Below are 14,656 nucleotides of genomic sequence, written 5' to 3' on the forward strand. Positions count from 1 at the left end.
AAACTAATATGTGTGTGTGTCTGGGCCGCTGAGCATGTGTGAACACATCTCCCAGCTGGAACCCATCCTCTGCCCACAGCTTAACTGCGCCGACGCGTTAGACGAGCCATCAGCGCTAAATAACAGGTGGCGAGAGTAAGGCTTCACCCTCCTGTCACAATGAGAATTGCCCGATGTGATCGCATACAGACCGATTCACTCCTCCGTTTCTTTGTCTTGTGAATTCTCTCTGAGGTCAAGAGCGTTCGTTTATTAGCTATGCTCGACGGCTGTTTTGGATTTATTTATGCCTCTTCTTTTATTTGGGGTTTACAGCCTGCTGTGTGTTTAATGAAATGCGTCCCAAATATCCAAGGAAAAGGATCGTAAATGATCGAAGTGAACATTACTGCAATAAAATATAATCACCTATGAGATTAAACAATGAAAATGTCAAGTCTGAGAAATGAACGGGCCTCAAAACCCACAGGAAAGAAAAATTGACTTCAGGAAATCACTTGTTTCTGCCAGACGGATGAAATGAAGAGCAAATGGAGCCGTTTGCTGAAACTTCTCAGTTGTTTCAACTGGGAAAAAGACTCCAGTAATCTCACATTAGAGTCTCCTTTAGAGTTTCAGACTCAGATTTGCCAGGATAGCACCAAAGGTTTGCAACATTAACTTAATTTCTCATCAAACGATCTGAGTTGCTCCACATGCATTTTGTAGCTCTATATTAGGCCCGTTCATAAGAAGAACGATTACAATACTGATAAATTTGTGTCTGCACCAACGGGCAACAACATTATGTTTATTATAAAAGCAGTCGCATGCCTCTATAAATGCTCAAGCTATCAGATATTTCTAGTCAGGTGGATTATCATTGGCTTATCATTCACTTGCTGGAAAAAATGTTCTGAAAGTGATTCCATCTATATTGTTTCTCTGTATCGTTATAGTTGTAGTGTGGCTATTCTCTTAATTTTAGATGTGAAATATGGAAGCTTGTTTCTGGAATTAAAAAAAAAAAGTAATTGCAACATTTTTCGCACAATTCTGACTTTTTTTTGTTGAATTCTAGATTTACATGTCATAAAAAAAAAAAACCTTACAGGTCTGGGTTTATATCTCACATGTCTGACTTTTTTTTCTTGCAATTCAGAAAACTGAGATATAAACTCAGAAGTGCAAGGAAAAATTCGCAAGTTACCTTTTATTTGTTATTTTGTGGTGGAAAAAACAATTGCGACTTTTGTGAGTAATAAACTCAAAATTGTGAGAGAGAAGTCTGAGTCAGATTTTTTTTTCTTACAAATTGTGAGATATAAACTAAATTCTCCAATTCCAAGAAAAAGTCTGAATTGTGAGAAAAAGTTGCGAATCCCCTTTTTATTTTGTGGCTGAATTGTGATATGTAATTGGAATTCTGTGTTTATATTTTGACTTTATCTTGACTTTATTTTCAGAACTGCAAGAAAAAATTCAGTGAGATCAATTTAGAATTTTAAGCGAGTAAGATAAAAAATTGAATTTGTAATTTTTAATTTGTGGTTTAAACAGGTTTCCATAGTGAACAGACTTTTATTGTACACTGTAAAAAGTTTTCACCAGTTTCAACTTAAAAACAGCAGCTGCCTTAAAGAAGTCGACTTCCAAAACAAAGATTCACATATATTGTACTCACCCCCTGTCATCAAAGATGTTCATGTCTTTCTTTCTTCAGCTGTAAAGAAATTATGTTTTTTGAGGAAAACATTTCAGGATTTTTCTCCATATAATGGACTGATATGGTGCCCCGAGTTTGAACTTCCAAAATGCAGTTTAAATGCAGCTTCAAACAATCACAAATGCGGTTGTAAACAATCCCAGAGAAGAAAGATGGTCTTATCTAACGAAATGATCGGTTATTTTCATAAAAATAATACAATTTATATTCTTTTTAATGCCAAACGCTCGTCTTGTCTTACTCTGCCTGGACTGTTTTTGTTCCGGTTCATGTCAGTTAGTGTATGTTGAAAAACTCCCCTCTCATGTTCTCCTTCAACTTCAAAATCGTCCTATATCACTGTTTTACCTTTTTTGTTAAGGGTGTTTGATCTTCTTTGCATGTTCACTTTGCAAACACTGTGTCGGTACTTCATTTTGAAATGATTTTTGAAGTTGAGGGAGAAAATACGATTGGAGTTTTTTGACATACCCTAACTGTCTTGAGCCAGAATACACAGAGTTCAGGGAGAGAAAGACAAGACGAGCGTTTGAGATTAAAAAGTATTTAAATTGTTTTGTTTTTTAATGAAAATGACCAATCCTTTTGCTAGATAAGACCCTTCTTCCTCGGCTGGGATCGTTTACAACCGCATTTGTGATCATTTGAAGCCGCATTTAAACTGCATTTTGGAAGTTCAGGGGCACCATATCAGTGCATTATATGGAGAAAAATCCTGAAATGTTTTCCTCAAAAAACAATTTCTTCACGACTGAAGACAGAAAGACATGAACATCTTGAATGACAAGGGGGTGAGTACATTATATGTGAATCTTTGTTTTGGAAGTGGACTTCTCCTTTAAAACAACCTTTAAGATGAAACTGCTGAAAGTTTACAGTGTAGGACAACTATTGACTCATTTTTGCATTTTTATTTCCCTCTAGGAACTGTGAAGGAAACATCAGGGAAGTTGTTGCAGAACATAAGATCTCCGGTGAAGTCAAATTTGTTTGAAAAGAGTTTGTGTGGTAATTCACCTGCTTCAATACTTTAAATCACAGACTAGACCGTGAAACGCTCACGTCACAAACACAAGAACTCTGAAGCATCACTCCGTACCCTTCATTTCAAACCTGTCTGAACACTTTCCCTGGGAAATTAATTCCATTTAACAAGTTTCACCTCAGAAATTTCAATTAATATGTCCAGCATGAAGAGAGAGAGACTGAGGAAATAAACCGTATGAGTGCTCTGCTGGCCTTAAAGCTGGTTTTAGCTAGTTTTTGATCACAGACTAGGTTATCAGCCCAGAAACCAGCTAACTAACTTTAGTTAGGTTAAATAGTTTCTATTTCAGCAGTGTTGTGAATGTTATATGAGGTCATGGTTGATAAAGCCACAAGTCGATTCACGTTATTTCACATTTATCCACAGCAGGCCTATGGATTGATTTCTGACCTTCATTTGTGCCTGATTTTTCGCAGTTATGGACAGCACATGACATTAACAATGACATTTTATCTTTAAGATTCCATCTCAAAGTCTAAAACGCAATCAGAGCTGTAGAGAAACGTTAGTGGTGTTATTTTTGCGGCGGAGAGCAGAGTCGTCTGACTCCATCTCACCTCCGTGAAAAACTCCAGTGTTGAGTGCTGTAATCGGCACAAATCCAAATGCTCCTCGGTGACCCATCTTTCCCAAGTCTCCGTATTGTTTGGCACGATGTGTTGTCATAGCAACAGGCAGACAAAAGAAGCCCTGGTAAAGGGGCTTTCTGCACTCTCTGTGATTTTTCTATCTAATAGAGCTAATGTATAAGCAGAAGGTAAAAGCATTCTTGTGTTTTCCAGCAAATGGGCGGCTTTTGGCTCAGGGAAGAAAATAGCACTTCACCATAGTAACTGCAGCGTGACTAAAGCCGCCGCCACGTGTCAAATCCCGCTAATTGTAACACGTCACAGGTCGACTCAGGTGCCGCGAGGAAGAGGTGAAGTCGAACGGCGGAAAACAACATATTGCATTATGTTTTAATTATGCTAGATTATGATCCTTGAAGGATTATTCATCAGTCATCCAGGCAAGCTGTTGCCGTTCCGGTCCGGGCTGAAGGCTTCCAGGCGACCATCCAGTTCTGGGGAATTTGGGCCAAACTCCTTATTTAAAGCGCAAAGCCATGGTTTATTTTGAAATCGTTGCACAATGGCTATTATAGATGTCAAAACACAGAGAATGAGGATCCAGTCATCCCAACATCAGTCCAAATACACCACATTTTTAGTGTGCTGCCATGCGGTTTCTGGGTGGTTTCTTTCCTTCTAGCAAAAGTTATGAACAAATGTGCTTTCAGTAACGTTCATTGATCTGGTCTTTAATAACGTTCTTAAAATGCAGCACAAAAACATTATTCACTGTTCAGTGAATGTTTTTCTAAAAATATTTTTGTTGGATTTTCTTCTTGCCTTTTTATTTGACAGAATTGTGAATCTTTTATTTTTACTTTGTGGTAAAGAAATGCAAAATTGCAAAATGTACAGGTAATTCAAAGAAATTAAAGTCAGAAATGTAAGAAAAATGTCAGAATTGTGAGGTATAAACTCATATTTTAAATTCATTGCACAATGGCTAGATGTCTAAAGACCAAAAATCAGGATCCAGATAGGATATTTACACTGTGACCCACATTTTTTTTGTGTGTTGCAATGCATTTTCTAGGGTGGTTTCTTTCCAGCAAACAGGGAATGTTCTTATAATATTCTGGGAAGGTGCTTAAAGTGCTTGAATTTGACTTTTTGCAATTTAAGGTCTAGAACAACCTTTAAAACAGCAACATTTCTGAAAAGGTACTTGAAAAGTGCTTGAATTATTGAAAGACAATGTATCAAAGAAATAAATGTTTATTTTTTTCAATAAGCACATATCTTTGCATGCAAAATTCACACAATTGAAAAAGCATTACTTTTTTTCACTTATTCTAGTTAATGTAATTGAAAGAGGAAGAGAAGAACCAAATCAATTGAGTCATTAAGGCTGGAACCGCTCCGACTTCGATCATTCATTTCAAGCGATTCACTAGCGAAAGCCAGATCAAATTAAAAAGACATTAATTTTCAAATTTACTTTTACTTTTAATTTTAATAAACACGTAGTGATGGGTGAAACGGAGATTTTTGAAACTCCGAATCGGCTGAACCATTGCGTAGCAAAATGATTCACTGTTTCGAAGCGCTCCAGTCGGATCGCGTATCACGAATCATTTGATTCAGATCGGGACTTCAAATCGCGTGTCGCGAATCATTTGATTTAGACCAGAACTTCGCAAATCACGAATCATTTGATTCAGACGGGGACTTCGGAATGCGTATCGCGAATCATTTGATTTAGATCTGAACGTGTTTGTAAATCATTTTGCGAATTGAAAGATTCAAGTTCCGATCTAAATCAAATGATTCGCGATTCACACTCTGAAATCTCGATCTGAATAATGATTCGCGAACCATTATTTCAGGTCGGGACTCGGAGGGCGGATCGCGAATCATTTAACTAAGATTGCGAATCATTTAATTTGAATCTTTCAGTTCGCGAAATGATTCACGAATCATTTGTTTCAGGTCCGCATTTCGGTTTCACAAATCTTTTTTTTGTTTGTTTGTTTTCCCATATTTTTTCCCCTAAGCAGTAGAAAACGTAAAAAATTAAGGAAGTACAGTTATAAGAACAAAACGAAAAAAAGAAAGTTTACACAAATGGTTTTACTACAGTAAAAGTGTAGTATACTTTGTAATACTTTAGTAGTAATACTTTGCATGTGCTTCACTTTATTTTTGCCATTTTGTTTTATTAGTACATTTTTTTATCTGTTTATCTTTTTTAGAATTTTTAAAAGATCTCTAAATGAAGCCCTTGTAAATCAAAAAAGAAGTTCTTGAAAAGTCCTTAAAAGTTCTGGAATTTCATTTTACAGTATCTGTATAAACCCTGTTAATAGAATGTTAACGTTCTAGAAATGTTGGCACAAATCATTATTCATACATTATGCAGGAATATTGATATGCAAAAAAAATAAATAAATAAAATAATAATAATAATGATAATAAAATAAAATTTTCAGAGACGTTCTTGGAAAATATTTCTGTTAGCAGGGTTGCTGGTGTTGAGCAGCATTTACTGCGATGCTGGACTCAGCAAACCGCGCTAATAAAGAGAAATATTACAAAATATGGATCCAGGTGGAGAATAATTTAGAAAAGTGCTCTTTGACCTTGCCAAAGCAAATAACCCAGACCTCATAAATGATCCACGCTTTAACTGATCACTATTTCTAATTAGACTCGTTCCCAAAAGAACGCTTCCTATTCGCTTAGCATATTTCCCCTCGTTTAAATTGGATCAATATCTTATTAAATGTTATATAGCATCCAGACTTTGTCATGTAAAAAGATGCACGGGAAAGCATTAAATCTGACCAGTCAGCATCCAAACATATTGCGTTCAAGGTTACCTTCGCGACCGCGGGGAAATTGCATAAAATATTCAGGATCATTTGAGTTTGTCCCACGGAGAATAAAACTCACCTTCGTTATTTTTCTGCATTTTCCATCCCTCTAATATTTTGCAGACTTTCACACTATTTTCGGTTCATATTAAAAACGTCCCCTGCCGACACAGAGCCATGAGTCTGAGAGGAAAAAGGTCAAAGCAATTTATATTTGACACGTGCGGTTTGATCGCCTTGTCATCGCCTCGGGCCCCACACGCGCACGCGCACGACTTCACAGGGGTCCAAACACATGTGTTTCGTCGCATTCGTTCGCTCGACAGAAGCAATCGGGGCCGACATGCGCGCGCGGCTCCAGAGACGTCCTCAGATAGATGGCTTTCCGGCAAAGTGACCTGTAGCGGATGCGAGCGAGTCATCAATTCATGCACGCGTCCAAATGAAATGTTCTGACATGCTGGCGCGCTCGTGAGGGCGGGCGTGAATGAAAACACACACTCTGATGGAGCGGCGGAGGAGCTCTTAATGAGAAGAGGTGTCGGGGGCCCATGAGTGCTTATTTATGAAGCGCCGCGGCCCGCGTGGCGAGAGCGCGCAGACACCGGTGGCGGCGCTCGATTGCCTTCCCGAATAGCCATCACGGCAATTTCACAGTGATTTACGATAAAGCGCTCGCGAGCACGGACGTATAACCTTGATACTGCTGTATCATGAAGGGAACGTCTGTGGACACGGCGCTATCGCGTCTCCGTGGCCCGAGGGGATCCGCGTGGGTCTGTCGCGAGGTGTGAGCGCGTTATTGGAGTGGAAGTGGCATTTGCGCCGGGCACACGCTGACAGTAATGGATGAGCTTCCACACGCTGCTGCTGGTTAGAAAGATGCTCGTAAGTGACACGGGAAAATAGCCTTCGTTTCTGCTCGGAATGATTTATAATCAACACTTCTGTCCAAACATAGACATCCGAAATATGAGCGCCAATAAATCACGACGCTCTACAATATATATGTAGAAACGCTGTCTGAATGTCACCTGAATAAAAGAACTGGAACCATTTATGTTATATTTACAAAATGCTGAGGCCATGGCAACATATCGTAATTGTTTTCAACACTGTCTTTATTGATTTTAGAAACTTTAACACGTAATAACAAAATGATAAGAGAAAACTAAACAAAACAAAACAAAAAAATAATCAAATAAAATAGATAAATATATATAAATACATACATACAATACACATACATAGGTGTCAAAAAATATGCTCCAAAATCCTATAAAGGGATTCTGTACTTTGAAAAACTTTTCAGGTTTTCTTTTAACAATCGCCTATATGTGAGCAATGAGACAATTCTTGCAACCGTTGTTGTTTAAAATGTGGGCTTTCTGTGTTTTTCCAATGATGAGCTATTATAAGTTTTCCTTGTAATAAACAGAATACCATCAAATTCTTATCAGAGCTAGTAAAAGTGCTGGTTACACAGAAAATATTTAGTAGCCTATACATAGTTTAGGACATTTGGGAACATTTTGTTTTAATGCCATGGATACAAAGTTTAAAACTTTTCATCAAGACTGCATTTATTTAATCAAAAATACAGAAAAAAACTAAATGTTTTTTATAGATAAGACCCTTCTTCCTCGGCTGGGATCATTTAGAGCCTTTGAAGCTGCATTTAAACTACATTTTGAAAGTTCAAACTCACGGACACCATTGAAGTCCACTATATGGAGAAAAATCCTAAAATGTTTGCCTCAAAAAACATAATTTCTTTACAACTGAAGAAAGACGTGAACATCTTGGATGACAAGGGGGTGAGTAAATTATCTGTAAATTTTTGTTCTGGAAGTGAACTTCTTTAAATATAACATAAAATAAGCATATTTTGCATAAAAACGGTACTTTTAGAGGTAAATACATTTTTTAAAAATACAACAAAAAAAAAAAAAAAACAACAGGAAAAAAAACAATTAGCTAGTTTTTATTTTATCGAAGACAGTGATATGACATTTATTTAAAAAAATATGCGTACATATTTTACGAGGTGGCTAATTCGTATGTCCTCATTAGATTTTAGCTAAAACTAACATATTTTACGAGTTGCACAATATGTATGAATTTGTACGAATAACCTACACCTGACCCCGCCCCTAAACCTACCTGTCATTGGAATCATACAAATTCGTACGAATTAGCCACCTTCTAAAATAAGTACGAATTGGTTGTGAGATAGCGCTGGAATTTCTGACCGTTGCCGCAGTTTTTCTGTTCACACTCCTGCCTGCGCCCACAAACATTTGAATATTGTATAGAATTTTTGCGCAATCAATATGCAGGGTATTGAAATCGCTTCTGAATGAGCACTCGCTGTTCACTTTCACTTTTGTGTAATATTGTAAACTATGCTGTATTCACCCAAATAAATTCAGTTTGTCTTATATTTTTGTTAAAGGGGTCATTGGATGGTAAGTTCGATGGTAATGTTGTTTGAACATTAATGTGTGTTGTCAGTGTATGTACAAATCTACCCTATAATGATAGAAATCCATGCAGTGGTTTTTAGTTAATCTGTAAAAATAATATCCCCTTTTTCAAATCGAGCCGTTCTCAGATGCCTGTCGTTGTGGGGTTACACCAACAGAGGCCGCTCCCACCATAGTTGATTGACATGAGCGTCTTACCTCAGATCAGCTGTAACAGTCCGACCGCCATTGTTTCAATACCGGAGCAGGGATGTAAGTTATACAAGAATATCTCCGATTGAGCGATTGAGGTGTTGTGTTGCTGGATGTAAAAATGAACATAGTGGTCGTCATTTACTCCCGACATCTGAGCCGCTGAAGATGCAGTGGATTACGTTTGTTTGTGAAGTGAATGCACCCCCGATCTACATATATCCGTCTATGTTCACACAAATCATTCGTGATCCAGCTTCACTTACAGCAGAAGTGAATATAAGGGTTTTTTTTATGAATCTTTGTGATTGTCTTTCTTAATAATGTGCTAGTTTAGCAGCTAAATGTGCCTAGAGTAAACAGGCTCGTCACTCCACAGAGAGAAGAGAGGGGCGGGGCGAGCAGAGCTCATTAACATTTAAAGCAACCTCGACCAGAACAGGATGATTTTTGCAGAGCTGATTTTGTCAAGGTAAAAAGGGTGTTGTTTTACACAACCACTGATTTTTAACCAAAGTATAATATAGACTTTTCATTAGGACCCTAAAGAATCATATGAACTTGTGGAAAATGGGCACCTGATGAGCCCTGTAATGGGTGTTCTTGCTTAATAATATATGTTCATCTTTTAATCATTACTGTTGCCTCTATAATTCTGTTATTTATTATTATCATTTTTTGTATATTACTATTAATAATTACGCTTTCATGGAAACATTAGCTATTTCCATTGCATTGGTGGTGAATCGAACGCTTCAAAACAGTGAATCAATTTGCAAACGATTCATTTGATTCAGAGTTGCGAAAAGCTTCGTTTGTGTGGTTTGCTTTGACCATCAGAGGGCGTTGTGCGCAATAGTGGCTTAAAATCATTTTAGGCCTACTCAGCTTCTACGAATTACCTGTTTGCGGTGTGCGTTTGACAGCTGGACTAATGGGAACGATTTCAAGATCATCATCATCATCATCATCATCCTCACCATTACAGTAAGGTACATCTAATCTTGTTTGCAAAAGACGTTTCACATTAAAATTGTCTATATTTGGTTGTTTCTATTTAATGTAAACAGAGTTCACACATGCAGGTTGTTGTGTTTACATTGGTTGAAATCTATATCGGATTCCTGTCCGTTCCATTTTCTGTCTCTTGCGGCATAACACAGGCCAGGTAACTTTCCACTAGGTAATGTCAAGTAGCTCATTTATTCATACTCGTTTATCAGCCGTGCCCTCTTCACAGCAGGTTTTGTTAATTCAGCAGCTCTAATTAGTAACGTCTTAATTTCAGTAGCCTACTGGGTGAAAGTCAGTAACGTAATTAATATTCATAAGCAAAGCTTCATCTTAAGTAGGACGTTTGAATTACAGCATACAGACTCTAGTAGTAAATATGATGTATTGTATAGGCTGTATAGCATTCATGTTTGTGTTCATATTAAGGTTAATCAACAACTAATCATTTATATTATTGATAATGACTAATAAGAATTATTATAAAGTGTTATGAATATATATTGTTGGTTTTGAGGGCTGTCAGAGACAGTCTTTGTGAACATCTAAAGTTTATTGTTGAAGCTCACATACGTGCACAGTTGTGATTTTAAGACAATTATGAGAGTGTTTCCACCTGGTGATCATACTTATAGACTCAATTATGGGATGCAGTTGCGTTTTATATTGTGGGTTGATAAAAATAATTAGTTTGCTAATTTTGTATTAATTAGAAGCTGATGTTGTATGAAGATCTGTTTACTTCCAGAGAATGAGGAAACCTGTTTGCATGTGTTTGTTGGTGTAATTCAGCATTTGAAGTTAAAGGAAAAAGTTTTATACTGTTATTTTATACTCCATTTACTGTATATAGAAGAGCTGTAGGTTTCCAATGGCACATTTAGCTTGATAACAGTGTTTCTGACTGAGTGTGAGAAACGGACACGTTTTCCTCTCTGTCCTCTGTCTGTGTTAATGAGGTCATTTCCTGCTGCTGACAGCAACTCGGTCATAAGAAATGAACTCGAACAGAAGCCAGACATATTACAGCTCAAGATATGCCAGATGTCTAATGTGTCAGGTGAATCACAACGTTATAAACTTTGATTTCAAGCAAAAAGTATTTGCTGCAACATCAGATTTGTAGAAATGTGTCATTTCATCACTGTCTCACCAATGGATGTGAATGGGTGCCGTCAGAATGAGAGTCCAAACGGCTGATAAAAACATTACAGTAATCCACAAGTAATCCACACCACTCCAGTCCATCAGTTAACATCTTGAGAAGACATTTTTAAGCAAAATGCAAGTCCGTAATCCATAATGTGGCTTCCTTCAGTGTAAAAGTCTGTTGTTTCTCACATCATTTGTTTAGAGCTGTTTTGGTTTGTAAACGGTGCTTGATCTGTGCAGATTTCTCTCCTGATTCAAACTTCTCACTGAAGGAAGCCAGATTATGGATTATGGACTTGTATTTTAGTTAAAAACATCTTAATGATGGATTTGTTTAAACTTTTGTCATCTCAAGATGTTAATTGATGGACTGGATTATTTGTGGATTATTATGATGTTTTTAATCAGGTGGGTCATTCCGTGTCAACTCAACCAGAGGTTCCCGGCTCAAATTTTTGATTTTGCTAATATTTATTCTGAAGAAAGATAGACATGTATAGTGATGAAAGCCAAAATATTAGATGTCATTGATGATTATTTACTGTGTAATGCAATAGTTTGTAGAGGGAGGTCAAAATAGCAAGTTTCACCTTAGAGTCAGAGTCAAGTTACAAAATGACTTCAGAAAGATGTCAGCATCATTATCTTAGGATAGGTAGTTCTGTTAGTAAAATCTGTTGACTTTATCAGTCTTTGTTGCGTTATGTGCCAATGGTGACCATTCAAAAATGGGAAAACAGCACTTTTCAAGTTTTTTTTTTCCAAAGTTTGCATGCCTGTAACTCAAGATGCATTAAAGTCTTAATGCCCTTTTAGATATTGGGTCTTAACAAACTTTCCTTCTGACATCTGTATTTTTAATGCCGTTTTTGATTTGGTTCCAAAGATATTGAAATTTCAATGTGGCTCCAGGAGTAAATTATTAAAATTGTAATTTTCGGTGGTCAAAAAACAAATTCTGCTTCTTTTCTTTTAAAGAGGATTGTCTGAAGAACAAATAATGTTAAAATTAGAGGTGTTTATTGTTTCTTTCTGTCAAGAAAATTGCATTGCATATTCTTTTTCCAAAGTTTGCATGCCTATAACGCAAGAAGTATTAAAGATATTACAATATGCTTTTAGATTCTAGTTGTTAATAAACTTTTCTTTTGGAATCTTAATTTCTACATCATTCAGTCCCAGAGATATGGGCATATCAATGAGGCTCCATGTTCAGATTGCTGAATGTTACCCATTTTCAGTAGCCGAAAACCAAATGTTGGTCACTTTGTAAAGAGCTAATACTTATTTTATTTAAAGAACAATGTCTGAAGAAGAAATAATGTTGAAATTAGAATCTTGTTTCCTTCTATCAAAACAACTGCATAGCTGTCTGAGTGCTAAAAATGCACTGAAATGGTCAAGTACATTACCTTGCTCTTTGTAGTCTGTTCATAAGATGATATATTTGAATCCGTTTCAGGTGTTTGGAAGAAGGGATTTTGTTCATTTTAACAGCTTTTGAAGCTACCAAGAGTTTAAAGATGCAGTATTGTAACGTGTTTGAAACATTCACATCAATAAACCAAAATTTGCCTCAGCTGGACTAATTATTAGATTTTTTTTTTTATAAATTATTTGTTATAAAATATGAAGCATAGTTATAGATCAAGTAGTATCTGCTGCTGAAGAGCAGTCTTTTGATTGAGGGAAACGAGATACAATTTTAATTTCAACATTATTTCTTCTTTGGACATTGCTCTTTAAATAAAATAAGTATCAGCTGTACACAAAGTGACCAACATTTGCTTTCCAACCACTGAAAATATGTAAAATTCAACAATCTGGACATGGAGACTTCATTGATATGCCCATATCTCTGGGACTAAATGAAGTAGAGCCTTGAAAATTAGAATTCGTAAAGAAAAGTTAATGAAGAACTAGAATCTAATATCATACTGTGATATCTTTAAAACTCCTTGGGTTACAGGCATGCAAACTTTTGAAAAAGAATATTTGTGGCACTCAGACTGGTACGTTTAATGCAGTTGTTTTGACAGAAAGAAACAAGATACATGTCTAGTTTTAACATTATTTGTTCTTCAGACATTCCTCTTTAAAAGAAAAGTTTCATAAAGTAAAGAAAAGTATCATACTTTTGCAAACTAACCCCTTTTGTTTTTCGACCACTGAAAATGTTTAAATTTTTAACAATTTACTCCTGGAGCCATATTAAAATTTCAATATCTCTGGAACCGAACCATACAGGTCCTTAAAGGTGAAGATGCCAGAAGAAAAGTTTGTTAAGACCCAATATCTAAAAGGGCATTAAAATATCTTTAATACTTCTTAAGTTACAGGCATGCAAACTTCAGAGAAAAACTTGGAAAAAACTGTTTCCCCTTTTTTGAATGGTCACCATTGGCACATAATGCAACAAAGATTGATAAAGTCAACCTATTTCACTAACAGAACTACCAATCTCTGTGTAAAAATAAGATAATGATGCTGACATCTTTCAAAACCTCTTTGACATCTTTGACCTCCCTCTACAAAACAGTGGATTACTCAATACATATTCATCAAAGACATTTAATATTTTGGCTTTCATCTCTATACATGTGTATCTTTCCTCAGAAAAAATAAAACATTTGAGCTGGGGAAGTTTTCCAGATTTGCTGGTTGGACTCTCATTCTGACGGCACCCATTCACTGCAGAAGATCCATTGGTGAGCAAGTGATGGAATCACACATTTCTACAAATCTGATAAAGAAACAAACTCCCTTTCAGCAGGTTTTCATGTTTGGGTGAACTGGTCCTGTAAGTGTGTTTGTTTCTGATGAACTCCGGCTGAATTACACAGTTAACGGTTGCTCCACAGAGGCGCGTCTCGTCTTACAAACAAACAGTTTGAATGTGGTCATGCAAAGCAGCGTAAAGCATATGCCATCTATCAGCCTCTCCTGGAGTAAGATGAGGGCGACTACGGCAGAGCGAGACTGTATTAAATTCCGCGGCGCGCAGCGGGCCGGAGACGAGGAGATGAGTAAAATCCCTCCGGGGAGAGAAGCGTGAAAAACCCCGTCCTCTACAGGAGCGCGAGCTGCAATCGAACGTCCGGAGAGAAACGGGCGCCTGTTTCTGCTTTAATAACTCTGAGCTGTAATGCACCGCCAGCCCTCGCATTCCTCTGCATGTAAACAGCTTCAGCTTACTGATAAATGTTCTCACCTGACACTCCAGTCATGAGCTCACTGTGAGTCTGTCTTCAGCTCTCTTCACACACAAAACTGTGTGTCTGTTTACCGTAGTAAAACAGTACTAGCGCTGTAACTTCAGAGGGATCAGCTTTTTCTCCGATGTTTTTCATATCAACCTTTTTGACTGTCATTTTCGAATTCTTTTTTTTATTTACAGGAAGCAAAAGTGGCAGTAAAGTAAAATCATTTATTATATAAATTTAGTATGTATAAAATTTATTTATTATTAAAAATAATATATAAATAATTAGAATAATTCAATTTCATAATTTCAGAAGACAAATGTATTGTTCTTCAGGTTTTAAACATTTTATGACAAATGAATTTACTTGACATTTTTCTTCTGATTAGTTATTAGTTTTATTATTTCTGATATAATTAAATTAAAATTTTCACAT

The sequence above is a fragment of the Labeo rohita genome, chromosome 10 (assembly GCF_022985175.1).
Source record: "Labeo rohita strain BAU-BD-2019 chromosome 10, IGBB_LRoh.1.0, whole genome shotgun sequence".
NCBI lineage: Eukaryota > Metazoa > Chordata > Actinopteri > Cypriniformes > Cyprinidae > Labeo > Labeo rohita.